At 43.6% G+C, this 24745-nt stretch overlaps 1 long non-coding RNA gene across 1 annotated transcript in view; it reads left to right on the plus strand.

Moving 5' to 3' along the window:
• Positions 1-3135: 3135 nt before the first annotated feature.
• The window catches only part of LOC120406701, a 34061-nt gene continuing 12451 nt past the window's right edge, over positions 3136-24745 (plus strand). The window contains exons 1-2 of the long non-coding RNA XR_005599498.1: positions 3136-3397; positions 4965-5027. This is a non-coding gene — a long non-coding RNA (uncharacterized LOC120406701). The remainder of the gene's footprint in view (positions 3398-4964; positions 5028-24745) is intronic.

A 24745-nucleotide genomic window follows, 5' to 3' on the forward strand; every position in this document is an offset into this window, starting at 1 on the left:
GGCAACCATGGAGCCTGTTTTGCCTTTTGTCACTGTCACCGTATGTGTACTAGATGCCGCGGACAGAGGCAATTCAGCAGCGCTACACAGCAGCATTCATTTGCTTTTGCATGACAGCAGAGATGGTTATCAGCCATACTGTACCATCTACCATGCCATTGTAAATTGGCAAGGTGATGATGGTTACCAGCCATATTGCATTATACCTTCTGCTGCTGTCATAGGTGCCCCTGGCCGAGATCAGCCAGGGGCACAAAAGACAAAACTGGGAATGACTCCCCGAGTCAATCCCTCCTTTATGGTATCTAAAAATAGAATAATTCCTGCATAGAATATGGGGCTAGTGTAGTAGAGATCCAGTGTTTCAGAGAACCAGAGAGCACAGCCAGATTATGCAGGAATGATGAGCTGCATGGCATTCACAGGGGGTGCTCCTGCAACAACCCCACCAGTTGCTTCCCTCCTCCCCCAGCCTTCCCGGGCTACCGTTGCAGTGTCTCCTGATTGTGTGCTGAAGTAATACAGAATGCAGGAATAAGAAACAGTGACTTGTTACTGAAATGAAATGAGGGGAAGGCAGCCTCCAGCTGCTATGATTGTCCAGACAGGACATTAAGCAGTGTGGGGGAGAGGAAAACAGCATCCTGCTGCTATGACAGTCCAGGCAGTACAGAATCTTTTCTTTACACATGAAGGGCGGGGGCTGATGGAGCTCAGCCCCCTGTTGCTATGATGAAGACGGTTAGCAGGCCATCTACTTATGGGCTGATGACGAGGACAGGTACCAGTCATATTGCACTACACCATCTACAGCAAGGCTGATGATGATGACGACGGATATCAGTCTTACTGCACCATCAGCCACCCATGAGGCGGGGGGGGGGGAGGGGAGAGGATGCTACAGTACAGTGCCGCAGCATCGCGTCTACCAGCAGCATTCAATACACATAGGGTGACATTTAAAAGAGTCAAGAGACGATTTTTTTTCCTTTTCCTTCTGGGGGTGGGGGAGGGGGGTACCTTGACGAGCTATGCCCTGAACCGCCGCGGACAATGTGTTTGACCGTACAGGTATTGGGAGATCAGCTAAGAATGCAAATGCTTTTTGGAGACTGCAGGAACTGTGGGATACCTTGCGTCCTCAGACCCCCCTCCCTCCATGAGCGTCCATTTGATTCTTTGGCTTTCCGTTACGCTTGTCATGTAGCAGCGTGCTGAGTCTCTTCTACGCCGTCTGTCGGGAGATTTTTTAAAAATACTTTGGACCAGGCGTAACATTACAGTAATTCCCCTAATTAGATGCAGGAGTCTCTGAGCGAGATCACCCTGAGGACGGTCACTGAAGGAGATAGAGAGCGTATGCTGCGTGAAAGCCGGCACAAACCAGGGGCCTATGCAGCCGTGCTTGGGGAGGCAATGCTCCCTGAGTACCTCATGAAAGCCTGGCGCGGAAAGGTGTGCTACCACGGAGCACCCAATAAGGCAGCTCTCCCCAGGAACCTCCTGCGGAGGCTTTTCGATTACCTCCAGGAGAGCTTCGTGGAGATCTCCCAGGAGGATTTCTGTTCTATCCCCATATATATAGACCTCCTTTTCACATAGTTCAGATTCCTGTTCCATTAATAATAAAAGTTTACATGTTTTAAGCACTTACCGACTGATCCTTCCCCTGATTCAGGGTCTGGGTTAACGGCCGGGAAGGGTTGGTAGGGGCTCTCTGTGAGGGTGATGAAGAGATCCTGGCTGTCGGGAAACCAGCGTTGTAAGTGCTGTCGCCTGCCTCGTCCTCCACAAACCCTTCCTCATCTTCCCCGTCCGCGAACATCGCCGAGGAACTGGCCGTCGACATTATCCCATCGTCAGAGTCCACGGTCACTGGTGGGGCAGTGGTGGCAGGTTCCGGAGCGTCCGTTTGCCGCTTTGGTCTTCTGGTAGCCTTGTCTCAGGTCCTTGATTTTCAGGCGGCACTGGGTTGCATCCCGGCTGGATCCTCTGTCTGTCATGGCTTTGGAGACCTTCTTGTAGGTCTTTGCATTCCGTTTTTTGGAGCGCAGCTCCTAAAGCACAGACTCCTCGCCCCACACACCGAGCAGATCCAAGACTTCCCGGTCAGTCTATGCTGGGGCCCTCTTTCTATTCAGAGATTGCCTGGACTCCTCTGCTGGAGAGCTCTGCATCGTTGCCGGTGCTGCTGAGCTCACCCTGATGTCCAACCAGGAAATGAGATTCAAACTGGCCAGACAGGAAAAGGAATTCAAATTTTCCCGGGGCTTTTCCTGTGTGGCTGATCAGAACATCCAAGCTCGGACTGCTGTCCAGAGCATCAACAGAGTGGTGCAGTGTGGGATAGCTCCCAGAGCTACTAAGGTCGATTTCCGTCCACACCTAGCCTAATTCGACATGGCCATGTCGAATTTAGCTCTACTCCCCTCGTCGGGGAGGAGTACAGAATTCGAACTAAAGAGCCCTCTATGTCAAATTAAATGGCTTCCTGGTGTGGACAGGTGCACAGTTAATTCGAATTAACGCTGCTAAATTCGAATTAAAGTCCTAGTGTGGACCAGGCCTGAGACGAGAATAAGAGCTGAATGTGGAACACGATGCTTTAAGGTAGGGGAGAGAATTTGATTTCTATGAAATGGCTTCGTATGGCAGATTGAAATGAGAGAGCACAATGCACAGCATCGGTGTAGTGCGAGAGACTTATCCAATTTTCACCTAGAAGGTGATACTGTTTCCATTATACTTGCTACCTGATATAAAGGGGGTAATTTATATACAACATGTTACTTTACTTGATATTGCCAACCTCAAGAGATCAAAAAATAATGTCAGAAGGGGCTTCTCCAGCCATATGTACATTGTGTACCATTGGCAGGGGTGCCAAGTTGAGGAGGCGACTGCTAGCCACTCTACTGCCGACTCAAATTTGGCCCCGCAACCGGTCCATCATGGCAGGTGGTCAGTGCGGCCAAAACTAAATGACTGGCATTGCAACCTGGTGTACAGGGGTGTCACAGAGCCATTTCATAATGTGGCCCTCATCATGATGGGGTCACAGCCCCACTCTGATTTGCCCCTGAGAGGCACCGTGACTTCCGTGTCACAGGTTACAATGCCACTCACTCAATTTTGTCTCCCCCACTTCATGACAGAAGGGCCACAGGACCAAACCTGAGTGGTCACTGTCGTGGCCAGAGCTGCTTCTCCTTGCTGCTCTCATGGGGCTGGCTTTTGTATGAGGGCTCTGCCTAGCCTCACTCTGCTCCCAGAAGCCTGTGTTCCCACTGGTGTGCCTGCACGACTTGCTCAGCAACAGCCTCAAGACTTGCTACAAGTATGGAGAAATGTGGCGAGTCAGTCAGGAGTGGGACAGTAAATAAGAGAGAGAGTTTTGGTGCGTACCATGTGAAAAATTTCTGTAGGTGCCCTGCTGAATCAGACCACTCAAAATCATGAGGTGTATTATTTAAAAAAAATAGGTCTCATGACTTTCCACTAGACTATATGGTGGGGTTGGAGTTTCTCTGGTCTGTTTTTGATTTTCAATTCCCTCCCCGATACCCTGTGTTACTATTATGTGAATGGGAGAGAATTGTCAGGTAAGATAATTTTGGCCCCTGCTGCAGGAGGTCTCACTCATCTCCACATCTGCCCATATCCAGCCCTGAAATTATTCCCAGCAGCCCTATCACTTCTTTCCATACCCTAGCTTCACACCACTGATACTCCGAGTTCTTCAACCCTCTTGCTGGTCTGCAGGACTGCAATGGTGTCCTCTCTCTATCCCTAAGCCAGGACATGCAGAGGGGTGCAGCAAAGGCACCATCCTCTCCATACTTCTTACAGAAAGGAGGGAGGAATCAGAGTTTCACTGAGCTACCTGATTTTTGCTCCCTCTTTCCCCACCACCCACCCTCCTGTAAGAATGGTTAGTAGAGAGGAAGACACTCTGCAGGCTTTCAGCGTGGATGAAATTTCAAAGGAGTCTAGGGCTTTGTGCATCATTGCCAAACCAATTGCAAGAGTTGGCAATACTGGTTTCCAGCTGATTCAACTGAGAATGGAATATTTAATGTTGTTAATTAGGGGAGGGAAACATCTGTACAGTTATGATTTAAGAGTATGATACTCCTGCATGGTATCTTTTTTTAAATAAACATACACATGCATCAAATAAATCATCTCTCTCCAGTGAATGGGGGTTAGAGATGTATAGGAAAATGGGGCTGAGTTAAGAATCTGAGGTAATCACTGCTAGCAAATATTAGCTTCTAGGTTACTAAATATGCCAATATATATTGCCACAGAAGGAAAATAGTATTGAATAAGTTATGTGACAACACCACAGAAGATTGAGATTTAATGTAATTTATGTTGGTGAGCTAGCTACAATTAATGATCATAAAAAAACATAGAATAGCCATCCCCTTTAAAAATTGATCCACAACTTTGGTCTTTGCAGAGACAAGGCTTAATTTATGTTTGAATAGTAAAGTGAAAATACAAATAACAGCTCAGAAATAAAAGCCATGATAAGCACTAACCCTTGGGGCTGCTTTGGAAAGCCTCAGGTACAAAGTGAGATCAGGGCATCAGGCTCTCAATCTCTTCTGAGCTCCCTTTTGAAGTGAGGAGCTAAATGCCTACATAAAAGTGAGACAGCCAGCATAAAAATGAGATGCAAAATGGAATTGGGGATGGATGGGCAGAAAGGATAAGGTCAACAGAATAGTCTACTAATAATACATGAACTTGCATCACAATGTTACCCAGGTAATCTGTCAAATGAAGAATTTAAGGAGTTGGTGAGAGAAAGGGAGACAGAATGAAAAGTAAACTCTAGATCCCTAGCAATATTTAAAAGAAAATGGAAAAACAGACCTGGAGATGTATCCTTTCTGGAGAGGGGAGTCTGAAGGAGAGTAGGATTTTGAGCTGTTCTATTTTGTTTCCAAGCACAGCATTGGAAGACGTTGCTCTGCCACCATTAACTGAAAAGAGATGGAAAACATAAAGTTAAATTGGTAAGAAATGGGGTATCAGGGAAATGTGAGAATAAAAAAGAAAAACTTACCAAGCTTTAACATTATTAAATAACTAATTAAAGACATTTTTATAGAACTCAGCTTTGGAGTAACTGCTAAGGTTGACCATCAATGTACAATACACTCTCCCCACCACTATTTACTTTAAAATAAAATAAATAAATGTAATGGTATTTGAATAGTCCCTTGAATATGCATATTTAAGAAAATAACAGAACATATTGCATTAAAATACTTTGAAAATAAAGAAAAAAGACAACATGTATTGGATTAATGTGGTAATTTTAGGATACTTTACAGACATACCATTGTAAAGAATAGGAATGTATATTATTGATCATTTATATAGTGATGTAGCTTTAGATAGCGATCTAGAAGAGATGAACTGTTTGTAGAATAGAAGCCCTTGACCCAAAATGTTTTCATTCTAATGGCCCAAGCAAGAACAACAGAGTATGATACAGGCAGCACAAGTACAGACCACAGGGTCACTATAGGCAGAATGCTTATGGTATTCGATACAATAAAACCAAGATAAGAAAACATTGATGTGCCATTCCACTCTGAGAAGGGACTGTAAAAATGCTATTGTTGAGTTTCATGTTGATTGTCCTTCAGTGATTTCCAGATCAAGTGTGCTCAGTTTACAAAACATAAAAATGCCTATTGGAGCTTTCAAAAGTGTTAATCACTGGCCTCACTCTGCTCCCACTGAAGTCAGTGCTAAAACTCCCATTGATTTCAGTGGGAACAAAATCATGCCATGTTGTTTCTGAAAAATCCCACCCATATTTTCTAATTAAACACTAAATCCTGCAAACTAAAATTAGGATTTTAAAGCAAAGCAGGGTTTTTTTTTGTTTTTTTGTTTTTTTTTAATCTGGTGTATTAGTAGAAACAATAAAGGTTCTGCAGGCCAAATTAGTTCCTTTGTTACATCTGTGCACCACCATTGTCTTCAACTGCTTACACCAGAGATATCTGCTTGCACAGGTGTAAACAACTGGAATTCAGTAAATTATTTGATCTAGAAGATGGAATGAAATGGAATGGAATGAAATCCACAGCTCACTATCTCTTAGCTAGGTAGAAGAGAACAACAGATGTTGCCATCTGGACACTCAGGCGACATTTAAGTTTGGAGTTACAGGCGTAATTCCTAGCTCATGCAGCCATTTGTGCTAGCTTTTATCTGGCTAGCACACTAAAAAATAGTAGTGTAGCTGTAGTAATATGGATGGTGGGCAGTAGGGCAGCATGAACTAGCAGTGAGAAGTACAGAACCATCTGAACCTCGTGGCTACGTATGTGGCACAGCTAGCCTGTGTTGCCATTTGTTGCTGCTCATACTACCCCAGCTACTCTACTATTTTTTAGCACACTAACTCAATGACAGCTAGTGTAAGTACATCTATGTGAGACAGGAATCACACCTGCAGCTTATAATATAGACGTAGCCTCAAGGGCAAGTCTCAGGCATGTATTCACTGGTCAAAACCCAGCAGCTCCTCTAAGGAAAGGAGTGGTAATGGGACATTTGTGGTGTGATCTAGCTATAAAGAGACATTTTTCTGTGAAGGCGAGGGAGCAGCAGGAACTGTTACAGGATAATCAGACAGGGAATGGATGTGAGGCTTTTAGACACTTAGGGGCCTAAATCCCTTTGTGGATCTAGCCCAAACTGCTACTTTAGGTGCTTAAATCCAAAATTTAGCTCTTTAAAACACCCATCCATCTGATGACTAACTTTGTAGGCTCCTGAAGTCCCCAGGCACCTAAGTTTCCACTGTTAAAGTCCCCTAGATACCTAAATTTATGCCACTGGCATGCACAAAGCTGACTAAGTCCTGATTCCTTGGTGCCTACCTCACACCCAGAATCATCCTCAAATTATTCCTTGCCCCACTAATCTTGCCTGAAATGCCCAATCTGCTAGGTTTGCTCATTGCCAGTAGCCATTGGCTAGTATAGGCAATTCTCTGCTCAGTGTTATGGCTTTTGTAAGTAAGTCATTCTTACGTGCCTAACTCTCCCCATTCAGGAGCCCAGGCACCTAACTGAAGGTTGTTGATTCCACCGGGTGGCAAGACACCTAAAGTTCAGGGACTGCAATGTCCCCTTTGTGGACCTAGCCCTTTGACTCACTTACAGAGACGCCCTCTGTTGACTGTTTCCTTCCCACTTTTTGTTGTTACTTGTGGAGGAGGTTGGCAGGAAGATACATTGGGGAATGATTGACAGATCAGTGACTGGGACATGTGGACAAAGGAAGGGTAGGAGAGTGGAAAGAGGCAAAGTAACTAAAATGATTTCTAACTAGGGAGCAGAAGTGATGAAGGAGCTGAAGGATGAGGGGTCAGGGTTCTGAAAATGAGCATATATTGATAATCTGTCCCTTAGTGCAGATAAGGATGACTATTTTTTTATTCTAGTTAACTGTTCCAAGAGTTAATTGCTTCCAAATGCAAATGAGAACATTCAAAACCTGAAGACTGTCACTCATTATTTCCACTACATGCATGCTAGTAGGCACTTAGCCTGCTTTCAACATAATCAAGCAATCTACAGCATGAAAGACAGGTTTGCAGACCGTATTTCTCTTTATAAAAGATAATACAAAATGAAGATGGCAGCAATTTCATAAAGGAAAAGCTGCAGAGGAAGGATTGGGCCGGAGAGGGAGAAATCATTACAAATCCAACAATTTCACAGGGATCGATAGAAAATCCACAATGAAACTGGTAGTCCTCAGATAATATTTTGTGCAAAATCCAGAGATTTAAGGGGGATCAAGAAATCCCATGCTGTGTCAAGGAAAATTGAGGGATTTATGTCCAAAACAGAAATACCTATCCACCCACGTTGTAATTCAGGAGTCATCTCCATGTCAGTGACATGTGAGACTCATAATGACTCTCAGTAAAGAGGATTTTATATTGAATTAGGACACCATCCTTTCAAAGAAAATGCTTCCTCCTAGAGAGGTTATAAAATGCTGAGAGTGCATCTTCTAATTGTGATTCAGTCCAATCTGAGCACCCTTTGATATCAGGCATAAGGAGAGAAATAGGGCCTTATAATTCTATAACTGTATACTTATACCTTCATAACTAAATTCCTTAATCCTAAACTAACATGTTTTCTGTATAAAACCTGACTGACTGTTACTCTTGTTGACACAGCTGTAGTCTTGAGATATGTGTTTTTAAGTTAAGGTATAATTTTTCCTTAAAAATATTGCTGTCTCCAGACAAGCTCATGTTTTTATAGCTGGACATGGATCATCTGGATAATTAAAGGCCAACTTTTCCAACTAATTAAATCACAAAAGCTACACAGAGAATCCCTTGACCTTTATCACTATGAAAAACTCAATCAAGATTAGCGCAGCAGTCCCTGTACCATGGAATGTAAGGATATTGTCTACTGCAATTAAAAAAAAAATCCTTAGCACTAAGTTTCAGAGCCTGGATCAGTTGACTTGGGCCCATGGGGCTCGGGCTGCAGGACTAAGAATAGCAGTGTAGACATTTGGGTTCAGGCTGGAGCCCAGGCTGAGATCCTGACAGGTAGGTAGGTAGGTCCGTCTCAGACCCTGGGCTCCAGCCCAAGTCTGAATGTCTACACTGCTATTTTATAGCCCCACAGCCCAAGCCCTGTGAGCTTGGGTCAGTTGAACCGCTGAGAGGTATTTTATTGCAGTGTAAACATACCCTAAGGGTTCAAGGAAATTGGAGGAATCTAAACTGTACTAGAGTTGCCTCATACCAATTGTCTCCATCTATTAAAAAGAAAAAGAGAGAGAAGGGCAATATCTGGTGACTGAACTCACCAGTCTCATGAGATGACTTCAAAATGAAAGGCCTAGAAACTGTGTGCTAATGACAATGAACAGGCAAAAAAGAGTATTCTTCTAGCAGCTATAGCAAATTTGGGGGATAGAATTGTACCTATCAAAGATCAGTAATAAAGAAATAAATCTGTGACCTTTCGGTTTGGAACCGTAAGGGTTTTGTCACTGCCTGTCCTACAACTCTGGATGTCTTAAATGCTATACTGCCGTGGCTTCCATACCGGAAACTAACACCTAGTATACAGGTCACACACCCTGTCATCCACTTCCCAGTTCCTTTTAGAAGGGTGACCCCAACATCCTCCCAGTCCCAAGTTTCCCCAAAACTGTCTGTTTTGTAGCGTCTAGCCCTCTAACTGAACACTTACATAAATTAGTATCCAGCAGCTTAAGGGAGCAGCAAAAATAATGGCTCTTTATAACTTGAACTGGAGTTAAACACTTTTAATCAAAGCACTAAATTGGTTTATAGTAAAAGTAAAACATCTATTCAAGCAAAAGGTCAGAGGCATAAGTGGTCCCAAATATAAGGAGAAGACAGAAAGGGTTAGAAGCAAAAAATAAGTAAAAAACCCACAAATCTGCCTAAGCAGGTTTCTCACCTATACTCAGTTCCCAGAGATTTTAATGCTCTTGGTTACAGGATAAAACATTGTTACACTAATAAAATAATACCAACAAGATCTTATAAGAGGGATGAGGCAAAATGTCAGGAGGGATAAGGCAAAATGTCAGGTTTATTGTAAATACAGAGAAAGAGCGAGAAATCAGGATATGCAATTCAATATTATTTCACTACCATTCCTTATTCATTCACACACTCACTCATACAAGTTCTGCAGAGTTGTTATAGTTACCAGCCTAGAGGTTGCTCATGGCAGAGTACTGGTCAGGTAGCCTGCACACGAGGGTGGAGCCTAGTCCCTGTCAGATGCGCATCCGATGTTCCTGGAGTGTGGTTGCAGAACCAGACTCAAAGTCCCTGCGTTTTTGGTTCTGTTATTATAGGATTTTGTCCTTATACAAGTCTACGGGAATAGCTTAATCATGCTGATGTTTGTTTGAAGTGATTATCAAACTTCAAACCTGACGAGTGTTATCTTGTTCTTCAGCCCTCCATCCGGGGGAGGGATGGGGAGGGGCACTTGGGTAGATTCTGGCTTGCCCTGTGGTTCATCTGGTTATCTCCGAGCTACGCATTCTTCCGGCCATGAGAGACCACAGTTATAACTCTTAGGCTGGCACAACAATAGCAGAAAACAAGCAGGATAATAAACGAAGGGGATAAGGGATTTCTGCAAGACCAATTTCAGAGCACAGTTGTTTTTACAACAACTCTTACCAGCTCCTCGAACAGACTCTTTGTGGATGTGTAACTTTTCACATACAGATACAGGGAGGATAGTTTTAATTAGCTTGTCCTTGGTGCTTGAGCTTCTATATTCTATATTGTTGGCTTGATTTGGTTTGGGGCCTAAAAGGGGATATGTCATGGTGGTTCTGGGTACATGTTGTCATGGGTGGTTCTGGGTACATGTTGTCATGCCCCCTCCGCTGTGAAAGCAACGGCAAAATATTCTCGTCTATACCTATGAAATTACAAAACTCTCTCTCTCTCTCTCTCTAAAACTATCAATATCTCAACATTGTGATTTCAAGAGCTTTGGCGCCCTTCACTCCCTCACTTTTCTCTCTCTCCTTGTATTTTCAAAAATGTCATTGAGCCCGCTTTAAGGGGCAGGAAGGCTTCCTGGGGGTGCTGTCTCCATCTCCCATTGAGATTATTAAGTAGACATCTTTGTCCACTTGTTATCCTGATGGCTATGTCTACCTTGCATGTAAATGTGATTTTCTTTGACCACCCCTTGCTTAATTTACATTGGAAACACATTCAAGCAGGTGGAACCACATTCCTTTGTCTGGAACAGGTGTGGGTTGGGTACTGCTTGCCAAATATATTTTGAGAGCATATTTGAAGCACATATCAAAAATGTTTACCACACATACATTGTGAAATATTAATAATCAGTGAGTTTTCCAATGGTACATTACAAGCTGCCTTTTGGGTATATATCATGACAACAGTGTGCCAGCTGGGACTGGGGGGCTCTTAGGGTCACAGAAACTCAAATGAATTGCTGTGTTAGTTACCAAAGGGGAAACTAGACAGGAAAGGAAAGCAGTAGATAAACTATGTTAGCCACTAGTCTATGCTCAACTTCCCTCTTATAAGAGCATTGACTGCTAAAGAATTTCTGTTTCTGTAATTATCTTGTTTCTATGGTTACTGCACATTTGTTTGAATTAGCTAGCCTAGAAAAAGTCTATACAATAGATTAATAACTGGATGAATTTAAATATTTGGTCATACTTCTCAGAGTATCAATTTAGCCCCCTAACTATGGATTTCAGGTGCCTAACTTTTAGGTATCCACATGGACAAGTTGTAATAAGCCATCTATATGCTTCCAACACCACACATGTGTCCCATCAGTGTGCACCTATTATTTATGCCAACACTAAGCCCTTACATTTCAGGCAGGCTTACACAAAAATGCATGTGCACCTATAATATGGTGTGCAAATGGCTTGTCACATGCACTAAAGTTGGGATTGTGCACACATTCAATCTGCCTTACTTGATAAATATATTTTCTATATTTCCATATAGTTTAAACTTGCAAAGGAGACGTCAATTTGGTAATTTCATACCAAAAATACTCTTACTATACATCATTGTGGTCAATAGCGCTTTGTGTTTGTTGCAAAATTACTTGTTCACATATGGGGCAGCTCTATGTTTTTTGCCGCCCCAAGCACGGCAGTCAGGGAGCCTTTGGCAGAGTTTCTGCAGGAGGCCCGCCGGTCATGCAGATTCGGCAGCGGTTCTGCGGGTGATCTACCGGTCTTGGGTCTTTGGCGTACCCACCGCCAAATTGCTGCTGAAGCCGCGGGACCAGTGGACCGCCCGCAGAAACACCGCCGAAAGCTCCCTGACTGCTGCCCTCATGACGACCAGCAGGCCACTCCCCCAGCCCAGCTTGCTGCCCCTGGCACACACTTGCTGTGCTGGTTCCTGGAGCCGCCCCTGGTTCACATATTAGGATAAAACTGCAGATACTATGTTATTTATAGGTAGAGAAGTGCTGGTCACAATACACACCCATTTGTCCACGAGTAACAGAGAAATGCATACATGTCATATGGGAATCCATGTTCAGTTTCTTCATGGGGTATTTTCTGATGCATATATATAGATACACATTTCCTGCATAAATTGGCATACTAAATCCTTAAATCTGCCTAAATCCTGGTAAAAAACAGATGACTAGCATACTAGCTGATCTTTTTAAAGTAGGCTTAAAATATATTTTATGTCTGCAACGCATTAAATACATTTTGTTTAGTTTTATCTATGTAGATTTTCTTGACTGGCAGTCCCCTTTTCTCATTTACCATTTTTTATGTCTAGTTCAGTTATAGTAAATTTGGCATATTATTTTTTGGTTTGGGGAATTAGAGATGAGACCAAACTAAAACACTAGGCCAGAAGCCCCTCAAACTTCATGGTAGTTCAAATCCAGCTCCAAACTTCACAGCTTGTTTGAATGATAGCAGCAAGCCGAGCTATTAAAATTGGGCAACAGTTCACCTGAATAGTTCATGTCAAAATCATTTTCATAATGCAGGTTTCAGACAAACTTTTTTCTTCCATTTATTCATAGCATTTCAGATTTTTTAATTTTTTTCTTTGTTCCAACATCCCCTTTCTCACCTTTTCCTCAACTGCCAATGAAAAGGGGAAGGGGGCATTGAAAGATACTTAAAACAAAAATGGAAGAAAAAAAGTGGAGAAATAATGGGCTTAGGTTGCATTAAAACACTGGAAAACTTTGGAAACACTTTTTTTCATGAAAAAAAGTTTTCATTGTTTTTAAAGGCCACTTTTGACAAAAAAACCCAATCTTTTGATTGAAAAATTTCAACCAGTGTTGGTAACAATATTCATAGACTGTATGATATACCCTAATTAAAATTCTGACCACTACTCATGGTAATAGTTTCCAAATTACCCTTAAAATGCAATGCAGGAAGTAAGTCAAGAATGGATTTCTGTACTGAGTGGCTCCAGCAAGTGGGCTATTGGAGGAATTTAATACAGAAATAAGTTTTAAACTATTTTAAGGTTATTTTATCCTTCTGTGAAATATACTTGATGCTACCTGGTACACTGGCAATATCCCCAAATGTGATTTACAAGTGCTGATACAATGCAATGAGTGATGTACAAACAATGAGAGAAACCTATGCTTTGAGAGTATACATAAGAGGCTGGATTTACAATATTACAGGAACAAGAAGGTCCTGGAAAACAGTGACCAGCATGACATAGGTGTGTATCAAGAGTTCAGATTCAAAGTCACCTCTTAGGGTGAAGGCAGGCACCTCAATTACCTTGTTCATGGTTCCCTGGGGCCTGAGTATAGCTGTCAAGCAGTACCTTTTATGAAGTCTTCTCTTTTCCAGCAGGGAATATAAATCAGTTCTAACCACAGAGGGGAGGGGGAATTCCACAGCCTGTGAGGGTCATGGCTTCCTCCCCAATGCAAATGAGGGCAAGCTGTCTTAAAGACCCCCACAGGAAGTCTCAGCTCCCACATGGCTGTGCGGTTAAAGGCCAAGACTTAGTCCTGGGAGCTTCAACAAAAGAAAAAAACCTAGCTCATCTTCCCTTCTCCAAGAGTACAGACTAGCAGTGCTTTTAAACTACTTCTCAGCATGTAACCCTGAGCTCCAGCTCTGTTTGTTTCAGAGTACTGCTCAACCTGGGGCTGCTCCCAGGTCTGACAAGCCACATAGATGTGGTGCATTGGGGCTGATTGTGACTACAGGAGCTCTTCAGCACATGCTTAATTGTACATATGGAGCAGTCCCTTTGAACCCAATAGAAATAATCATGTCCATAAAGTTAAATATTTGCATAAGTGCTTGCAGAGTCAATGTCTTATTGAGAAAATTGCAATGAGACATTGGAATAGCTAGTAACCAGATGGGACATCTTAGAAAGGGACATGTGGATGGAGAACTAGAGAGCTATTCTTTTAGAATTTATATTATTAATTATTATTATTTTATTATATAGGAATATTTTTCTGTTATATTCAACAGTATGATAGAAAAAAACCTAAAATAACTTTTCTTTTTTTCCTCTGTTAAATTCTATAAGACTTTTCTGTGAGGGTAAAAGGAGTTGATTAAATGCCCTAAAATAGACAGCCATTTATTAAGTAAGAGGCAGTGATTGTTTTAGGAAATACAAGTATGATAGGGCTGCAAATGAAAGGGCAACGTTGCATTTAAACTGGACTTTTATATAACCATGTCTTATCTGTAAAAATACATTGTTGGGTAATTGCTTGAGGGCCTATTAAAAATTTCTGAGAATCAAAGGAGCTGGATTTTGGGACAATATTAACAATGTAAGAAGAGTTACAATTAAATCTTAACCAACCGAAATGCTCAGTTATCTGAAATTTAAACATAAGCCACAAGATGCAGCTTCAGTGCATAAAAACACTGGGCTCTTAGGTGCTGGAATTAGGGGTGAGAGGGTGACAGCTTGAAGTGGTTTCCACAACATACAGGGCTTACAGTTTGGTTCAATGACTCTCAGCATCTCCACTGTACAAATTGTTCCAGCACCCCTGACTGGGCCAATTTCAGTTCCACTCTAAGGGTATGTCTACGCTACAAAATTAGGTCGATTTAATAGAAGTTAAGTATCAGAGGGGTAGCCGTGTTAGTCTGGTTCTGTAGAAGCAGCAAAGAATCCTGTGGTACCTTATAGACTAACAGACGTTTTGCAGCATGAGCTTTCGTGGGTGAATACCCACTTCTTTGGATGCAAGTAGTGGAAATTTCCAGGAGCAGGTATATATAAGCAAGCAAGAAGCAAGCTAGAGATAACGAGGTTAAATCAATCAGGGAGGATGAGGCCCTGTTCTAGCAGTTGAGGTGTGAAAACCAAGGGAGGAGAAACTGGTTCTGTAATTGGCAAGCCATTCACAGTCTTTGTTTAATCCTGAGCTGATGGTGTCAAATTTGCAGATGAACTGGAGCTCAGCAGTTTCTCTTTGAAGTCTGGTTCTAAAGTTTTTTTGCTGCAGGATGGCCACCTTAAGATCTGCTATTGTGTGGCCAGGGAGGTTGAAGTGTTCTCCTACAGGTTTTTGTATATTGCCATTCCTAATGTCTGATTTGTGTCCATTTATCCTTTTCCTTAGAGACTGTCCAGTTTGGCCGATGTACATAGCAGAGGGGCATTGCTGGCATATGATGGCATATATTACATTGGTGGACATGCAGGTGAATGAACTGGTGATGGTGTGGCTGATCTGGTTAGGTCCTGTGATGGTGTTGCTGGTGTAGATATGTGGGCAGAGTTGGCATCGAGGTTTGTTGCATGGATTGGTTCCTGAGCTAGAGTTACTATGGTGCAGTGTGCAGTTCAAAGAGAAACTGCTGAGCTCCAGTTCATCTGCAAATTTGACACCATCAGCTCAGGATTAAACAAAGCTTGCTTATATATACCTGCCCCTGGGAATTTCCACTACTTGCATCCAAAGAAGTGGGTATTCACCCACGAAAGCTCATGCTGCAAAACGTCTGTTAGTCTATAAGGTGCCACAGGATTCTTTGCTGCTTTAATAAAAGTTGATTTTTTAGAAATTGATTTGATACAGTCGATTGCGTGTCCCCACTAAGCACATTAAGTCAGCGATGTGCATCCACAGTACCGAGGCTAGCGGCGACTTTCGGAGCATTGCACTATGGTAGCTGTCCAGTTCCTGCAGTCTCTGCCACCCATTGGAATTCTGGGTTGAACTCCCAATGCCTGAAGGGGCAAAAACATTGTCATGGGTGGTTCTAGGTACATGTTGTCAAGCCCCCTCCGCTGTGAAAGCAATGGCAAAATATTCTCGCCTTTTTTCCTGGGTTACCCGTGCAGACGACATACCATGGCAAGCATGGAGCCTGTTCAGCTCACTGTCACTATATGTCTCCTGGGTGCTGCTGGCAGACTCGGTACTGCAGTGCTACACAGCAGCATCCCCTTGCGGATGGCAGATGATACAATACGACTGTTAGCTGTCGTCGTCGTCTTGTGGGTGCTTCTGGCCAGCCTCAGTGAGGTGGGTCAGGGGCGCCTGGACAAAAATGGGAATGACTCCAGGTCATTCTCTTTAAGTTTCATCTAATGGAGATTCAGGCCTGCCCGGAATATCATGCTAGCTGGAGGCTTCTGCCTCAGGCTGCTCTCCCAGTCGGCAGCACCATGTGGTCCCACCTACCCCAGCCTACTCCTTGCTCCCATGGCTCATGGAGTCTGGACAGTAAGGAACAGTTCAACTATCGGTTGAGCAAGCTCAGAATGGTGGTAGAATGTGCCTTTGGACGTTTAAAAGCTCGCTGGCACAGTTTACTGACTCGGTTAGACCTCAGTGAAACCAATATTCCCATCATTATTACTGCTTGCTGTGTGCACCACAATATCTGTAAGAGTAAGGGGGAGATGTTTTTGGCAGAGTGGGAGGTTGAGGCAAATCTCCTGACTGCTGATTATACGCAGCCAGACACCAGCAGTTAGAAGAGCATAGCAGGGCATGCTGTGCATCAGAGAAGCTTTGAAAACCAGTTTCATGACTGGCCAGGCTATGGTGTGAAAGTTATTTTTGTTTCTCCTTCATGAAAACCTGTTGTCTTGGTTCACTCTACTTCCCTGTAAGCCAACCGCTCTCCCCTCCCCCCTTTGATCTCCGCTTGCAGAGGCAATAAAGGCTTTGTTGTTTCAGATTCATGCGTTCTTTATTAATTCATCACACAAATGGGGGGATAACTGCAAAGGTAGCCCAGAAGAGTTGGGGGAGGAAGGAAGCACATGGGTATGGTAGTTGTAGGGGCACCCCCTAGAATGGCATGTCGCTCATCATAGAAGCAGCATATCTGGAGCTCTGACCCGGAGCAGCCGCTTGCCTTGATGGTTCTTTGGTAGGCTTCACGCAGCACTGCTGCGGGTCCCTGTTATAACCTCCATCCTTCACGCCCTTGGAGATTTTTAAAAAATATTCCTGCATTTTGTCTTTTGGAATGGAGTTCGGATAGCATGGATTCATCTTTCCATGCAGTACCTCCCATTCGGTCCATGCTGGAGCTCTTTTGTAATTCTGGAACTCCATGGCAGGGCCGCCTGGGCGGGGAGGGAGGAAGTGGGGCAATTTGCCCCAAACCCCCAGCCCTGCACGAGAGTTTTTTCGGGGCCCCTGGAGCGGGGTCCTTCACTCGCTCCGGGGGCCCCGGAAAACTGTTGTGGGGCCTGGGCCCCCAGCGCTTCTTCCGATCTGGGTCTTTGGCGGCAGTTCGGCCGGGGGGGGGGGTCCTTCTGCCCCGAGACCTGCCGCCGAAGTGCCGTGTCTTTGGCGGCAATTTGGCGGTGGGGGCCCCCCACCACGGGTCTTCGGGGCACTTTGGCAGCAGGTCCTGGAGTGGAAGGATCCCCCCCCACCGAATTACCGCCGAAGCGGGGGCCCCCCCACCGCCGAAGACCCCAAGCCCCCTGAATCCTCTGGTTTCAGAGTAGCAGCCGTGTTAGTCTGTATCCGCAAAAAAAACAGGAGTACTTGTGGCACCTTAGAGACTAAGGTGCCACAAGTACTCCTGGTTTTTTTGTGAATCCTCTGGGAGGCCCTGCTCCATGGTCACCTATGCTGATGAGCTTTGCATGGTCACCTGTGCTGATCAGCTCGCTACACTGGCCAAACAGGAAATTAAATTCAAGAGTTCGCGGGGCTTTTCCCATCTACCTGGCCAGTGTATCTGAGTTGAGAGTGCTGTCCAGAGTAGTGACAATGGAGCACTCTGGGATAGCTCCTGGAGGCCAATACATCAAATTGCATCCACACTATCCCAAATTCAACCCAGAAGGGTCAATTTCAGCACTAATCCCCTCGTCGGGGAGGAGTACAGAAATCGATTTTAAGAGTCCTTTACGTCGACAAAAATGGCTTCAGTGTGTGGAGAGGTTGCCGGAAAAGGTTCCTGTGGGAGAAGGGGTTCCTGTACCGAGAATGGGCTCCCCCAGGGAAAATGGAGTCAGGGGGGATCAGGAGGTAGGTGGTGGTACCCAGGAAGTATTGCCACCAGCTGCTATACCGGGCCCATGACATCCCCCTCTCAGGGCACCAGGGAACCTGGCATACCCAGCAGAGGCTGCTACGGAACTTTTACTGGCCTGGGGGGCTTTACTACTATCTGACAGTACTGCCAATCCTGTGACCCCTGCCAGAGGGTGAGGAAGGCCCGGGACAAGGGGAAAATGGCCGTAGGACCCTTGCCCATCATAAAGGAGCCTTTCCAGAGGGCGACCAAAGTCAAAAGGGGGGCTCAAAACCAAGAGAGCCTGAATCACAGCCCTCCAAACTGGAACGCTGGGAGAAGACCCCAGCCCAGCTTGAACCCCAGAGGTATTGGGGTGGGAAAAGGGCACGGACCGCATAAACCTTCTCACATGCGAACTACGAGTGCCATCGAGCACCCCCGACCTAAAGGGGGGCGTGAAACTGGAAGGGCCTGGTGTAATTCTCACCAAGGAATGGGAGGGATGTTGGGGCATCCCTGGGAACATGGGTAGTATCTAACTTCCCCAGGTCACTGGCCGAAGTGACCCCGCTCAGTTCAATCTTGAAGAGGGGAGAGATGTGACGAACTGTGACTGTTCTTACTGTGGTCTGCGAATGCTGAGTGGCAGGTGTTGGCCTGGGAGGACGATCTGTATTGGGGGATGGGAGACTGGCCTTGAGGGAAGATGCCTGAGCATGTAACGTGAGAACCCAGGAAGGGGTTAGAGGCTAGGTGACACCTTTGCCCAGGAAGCTGAACAAAGGCTGCGGGGAGGAGTCGCTGGGGAGTGAGATAGTTTCAGGAGAAGGCTGGGGAATAGAGGGAAGTACAGACAGGGCTCTGACCCCCCAAGGCGGCTGTGGTGCTCCTGGGACCCCAAGATGGAGCTAATTGGGGAGGATCCTGTTGTCTGTGCCTGCAAAACCTGTCTTGGACTGTGTTACTGTCGTCTAAATAAACCTTCTGCTTTACTGGCTGGCTGAGAGTCATGGTGAATCGCAGGAAGCTGGGAGTGCAGGGCCCTGACTCCCCCACACTCCGTGACAACTGGTGGCAGTGGTGGGATGTACTGCACCCCGTGGACGGCGCTTCCTGCAGTAAGTGACTGGGGAGCAGTAAAATGAAGGGGGAATTGACGAGGACCAGGCATGCTGAAGATTCAGAGACAGATGGTTTCACAAGGCGATTAACCTCTGGGAGTGTGTGACCAGAGAGAAGGACTTTTGCAGTAACAGGGTCTCCCAGGGGATCACAACGAGCTGTCCCAGGGGTGGAGGAGTCTGCAGCTCAACCCTGGCAGAGAGAGGGTGACCTGAAGAAGGGCTGGTGCACTCGGGGTCTCCCTGGAACCGGTGGAAAGCTGAGAGCACAGGCCGGTGAGTGTCCAGCAGGAAGATGTATGCTAAACGTCTTAAGAGTGACCTGGTGGAGCTATGCAGCATCTAATGCTCCTAAATTTTACCTAAACTCGTAGTGTAGCCCAGGGCTAAGATAGTGCCACATTAGGGCAGTACTTTGCTGAATCAGCATCTAAGCACATACCCAATTTTAAATATGTGAATAGTCAAATTGGCTTCAATAGACTACTCAAAAATTAAAAATTAGACAGATGCCTAGTTTGGGGGGTCAAAATGGGCATTGCACCTGCTTATGTTAGGGCTGAATTTGGTCCAAAGTCTTCAGTGATCAAAAATAGTTGCCTCAAGTAATCACAACCTGGATTATCTCAATTTTGGCATCCCTGGCCCTTTACTCAAGACTTTAAAGACCAAAGGCTGACTATATTTGAATTGAAAACCTGAGTAATTAATCTGAGATGCGTTTGAGAATTTCTAATATTTTTGCTATAATCATGTAACTGGGCCATGTTCATTGATGAGTTGCATGACAGGCTACTGAAAGCTTTGGAGGGACTGGAATAGAGAGAGACATTTTCAAAGCATGTTTGACTTATCCCTAGTGGCTTCACCCATTCAGTATTTCCCTAATTGGTTAACACAAACAACATTAAATACTTATAGGCCCTAAAACTAGATATTCTACACACCTCTATACATTTAATGTTCTAGTAATATATGAAGTTTAGAGATGTTGAGAATAAATATTGATTGATAAAATAAAACAGTAGATAAAAATTTGCAGAACTGAGCAATACAGTAATTTTAAAAAAAATTATAGACAGGTTGAATTTGATTTTCAGAAAAACAGAACCTTGATCACCTCAAATGAAAGCAAATAAATTGGAGTCCCTGTCACTGAAAGCCATATCAAATCTCAAAACCAGTTTAAAAAGAAATCCCTTGGCCTTTTTCAGAGAGAGCATTTGAAAGCATCTCCTAGTCTTCAGGATATTCATTTGATTTTTCTAAACATAGGCAAACTTCCTGAAGTTTACACTTGAATTCAGACCACCAGAGGTTTAAGTTATAAATTAACTTCTGATTTTGTACAATTCTTCAGGAGACAGTATGCTGGAGAGGGCATAGATTACTGTTTCCCCCTCATACATATATGCCAGAGGCTTTGTAAAATGTTTGATATGGTTCACATTGATCTGTAACATGGCCAGACAGACACAGTCACCAAACTAGTAATTTGTACTAGTAGCCAGAGGGGAGAAATATCAGATTTAATTTCTTACTTGTTCAGCAGTGTGTGCTGCTTCCACACAGAAATACTGCAAACTTCAGAGTAAATCTTGTCCCTGAGTCCACAGGTGCACACTGTCCTATAGGCAACAAAAATGGTATACTTCTATCTTGGGGTAAGGACTGCAGGAAGCCTGCACAAAAGGACTTCTTCATACATTGGATCTATTTTCTAGCATGTGTGCTGATGTTTGTTTCCTTGGTTTAGGGGATTCTTTGGGTGATGGCAAGCTGAGGCAGGAGAAAGTGGAGCATGAGCATGAGAGCAGACAGCTCTTCAAGCCCGAGATTGCAGCAGAAACTACACAACAATTCCACTGATATTATATGCCCTGCTAAGGAGCACCTTCCCTTGCTGGTTGCATAAGAATTCCCTTTCTACTATCTGCCCTTAGGGATCAATCCTGCTCCACTGAAGTCAATGTAATTTTCACTACTAATTTCAGTGGGAGCAGGATCAACCCTAACATAACAACTTTAATTTGCAGATCTCAGAGAATGTCACAAACAATACGTAAACCACACAGCATCCTGTGACACACTGTAGGCATGATTATACCCTTTTAGAGGTCAACAAGAACCCATCTCCCTTTTGAAAAACTGACAAAATTGGGATAATTGTTGTCCACCATTCTTGTGACCAAGAAAGTATGTTTCAGTCAGCCGCAGATCATCATCAACCATCTGAATTTTATATACAGGGGTCTGGTTCCCATGTGTGCTTTCAATGAACAGTTAACAGTAGCTGTGGGACCAGCTAATACCATTCCTCAGCTGGCTGTTTTCATTCCTCACATATGGTCATTATTCTCAGGAGGAGGAGGAAAATTTAGAAACATCAAATATAATTACTTTGATAATTAGAAGAAAGAGGAATATTGATCACAATAGGGAGTGGTCTTGCTTCTGAGGCAAGTTTGTCAAGCAATCACTAGTCCTCCCAAGATCAACCAGAGCAGGAAAGTAGTAAACTGGAAAACTTGTATTTATATTAAAGTGGCAGGCGTTACAGTGATTTCCCATAAGGGAACTGAGTATGCCTCCCCAGAACTGTATCCAAAAGTATGGAGTTTGTCCAACTAGGGGTCAGATATTTTGTTGAAGAATCTCAAAGGCTCCGTTAATTCCTTTCTACTTGCCCAGCTGGGTGGACATCCAAACTGTTTGTAGCCCACCAACTGCACTGATACCCACCATAGGAGATGACAGCAAAAAGTCCTATTCAGGTCCTGTAACTGTGCATTGGTCCTAGGCACAGCACTGCAAGGTGAGAAAATGTGCCTCTGTATCTCATGCAGCTTCTCTCTCTACTCTCTGATGTAGAGGCGGCAAGTGGGTGGGAGTGTGGCTTACAGTCAGGGTCCTTTAGAAAGTCTGAAGCTGTAGAGGGGGCATGGCCTTCACACTCACCCGAAGGTTAAGTTTATAATATTCACGGGTGCCAGCTGAGATCTGCAATGGAGTAACCTTGCCAGATAGTTTGGGGTGGTTTCTCCAACCAGATAATAGTTTTTATATAAAGTTTCAGCTGCCACATTTAACTATGTGTTCTGTATCTCATTGTTTTTGTGTCCACCTCACATACAACATATATTATCCTGTAGCATCATGGAGTGTACTGGCTGTACATAGGAAGCTGAACAAATGAGCTTGTTAAGAACACTGGTTTTATCTTTAGAAAAAAGACAATTGAGCAATATATTTACATTCTAATATCTTTTACAAGATTTGTATGTCATTTACTCTGCAATTAACATTCACAGGTCCCAGGTACTTTCGATCAGGAATCAAAAGAATTTCCTTATGCAATATTTATAAGTAATTGCTTTTCATGCTTCCTGCCCGTATGCACAGTAAATTCAAAGACCTCCTCTTTATGGTATTCAAAGACAGAGCCTAACCAGTTCTTAAATTCGGAAGGCAGCAATCTACTCTATTTAGGATCCACTCTTCTGAAAGTTCTAAAGGAAACCTTGTGATTGGTATTATTTTTCCATACTGCTATATCAAAATGCAAGTTTGAGACTCTGGCACCTGAAATAAATGGGTGGTAGAAAATGTTTATTTCAGGCAATGAAGCTTTTATAAAAGTCAAGATTTTATTTTCATTACTTTGCTGATAAATGAATATGTGGCTATGAAAGATTGCACAATAATGACGAGCTTATTGATAAAATAATTTGCCTATTTTATTATTTATTTTAGTAATTTCATGCCAGTAGTATGATTGATTGTCTTCTGTCTAAAGTGCAGTAAAAATGTGTCTGATTCAGGAAAACATCTTATTAAGGAAAGTACCTGAGCATGTGCTTAAAGATACAAATGCATAAGTGTCATTGAAACCCATTGGACTTAACTATATGCTCAAGTGTAAGCACTTACATGCTTTCCTGAACAAGGATGGTTTTAGGACATGCATTTATACCTTTCTTGAAGTGGAGATCAAGAGAAAAGTAGAAGCAGGCTGCAGAGGAGAGTGGAAGAACAAAATGTGTACTTTGGTGCCATATTACAATAGGCTAATGATTTTTATGACAATGAACTGAAGATGCAGCCTGATAACCAGTAGTATAACTAGACAAAATTTTGGCACAATCAAGGGATGTAACTGTTGCTACAGGGTTCCATACTTTACATTTAGTAATTGAAGAATGTACCAGATAAAACTTCTTTTCTGGAATTAAGTGAAGCAAATTGTCTATATTTTTTCCTGCATTTTTATAAATCAAAGGCACATTCATAAAATTCAGTGAGATGCTTATATCTTCTTCTGAGATTCAGATCCAATGGTAACAATGTCTAAGCAGATGGATAAGCTATCAAGAAAAAATGGAAAAAGAAAGGAGTAGAAAGAAAACAAAGGAGGGCAAATTCACAGACTTCCATCTAGGATTTCTCTTCTATGAATATTCCAGTTTACAATGTCCTTTTTTTGTATTTTCTTAAAATATTTAGTAAAGAATGTCAAATGGGACAAAACTTGTATGCCTTGTACACAGCAAATCTAACTATACCGAGTTTTAAACAGTTCTAAGCCTCCTGAGCTCATTCAAATAAGGAGGGTATGCTTTTTCATCTTGTTCAAATAACTGACAGAACAGCCAGGTGCAAAAGTTGAATTAGCAGCTAGTTATCTGTTGGACTCTTCACAAAAAACAAATATCCTAAAATACAAGATTCTGGAGTGTTCAATACTGAAGAGCCAGTGATTTTAAGTATTGTTTCACTTGTAGTGCTTGAGGCAATAGAAAGGTAAGAAAAACCAGGTGTTAGTTTCTTCTAGCTTAAAAAAAAAATCTGAAATGAACATCCTTGGCAGATATTAACAGGAAGACTAGTGATTACACTAATGTGGGGAAAACCATGTTTATTGACCAACCAAAAAATTGCCCCTGGTTAAACTGAATTTACAGAAAGGAAGGCCTACTTTTCATTCTGCTGACTCTGTCCCAACCAGTGGTCTAAAGTCTGTTCTGACTGATGCCAGCTTCATCAGTTTTGCAGGGACTGCTGTGCCAGCAGGAGATCAGATGGATCAGAGGCAGGGCCGGCTCCGGATTTTTTGCCGCCCCAAGCAGCACAAAGGGAAAAAAAAAAAAAGCTGTGATCGTGATCTGTGGCACTACCGCCGCCGCTTCATTCTTCGGCGGCAATTCGGTGGCTGGTCCTTCGCTCCGAGAGAGAGTGAGGGACCCATCGCCGAATTGCCGCAGAAGAGCCAGACGTGCCACTCCTCCCCATTGGCTGCCCCAAGCACCTGCTTGCTGGGCTGGTGCCTGGAGCCGGCCCTGATCAGAGGCTCAGATCCCCCACAGATCATGGGGATCCTCAAGTGGTATGGCTACCATATCATTGGTCCTCCTATGTCAGATAACTTCTTGGCTGCCCCTCTAGGATAGCTTCCCAGCTTCTTTACACTGCTGAGAGGAATTGTATTTTTAGCGAAGAATGAATGCCTCAGATTGATTCAAAGTATCGGAATTTGCAATTCTGATTATAGTATATGTCATGCAGTTGTT

This window comes from Mauremys reevesii, linkage group 5 (assembly GCF_016161935.1).
Source record: "Mauremys reevesii isolate NIE-2019 linkage group 5, ASM1616193v1, whole genome shotgun sequence".
Classification (NCBI taxonomy): Eukaryota; Metazoa; Chordata; order Testudines; family Geoemydidae; genus Mauremys; species Mauremys reevesii.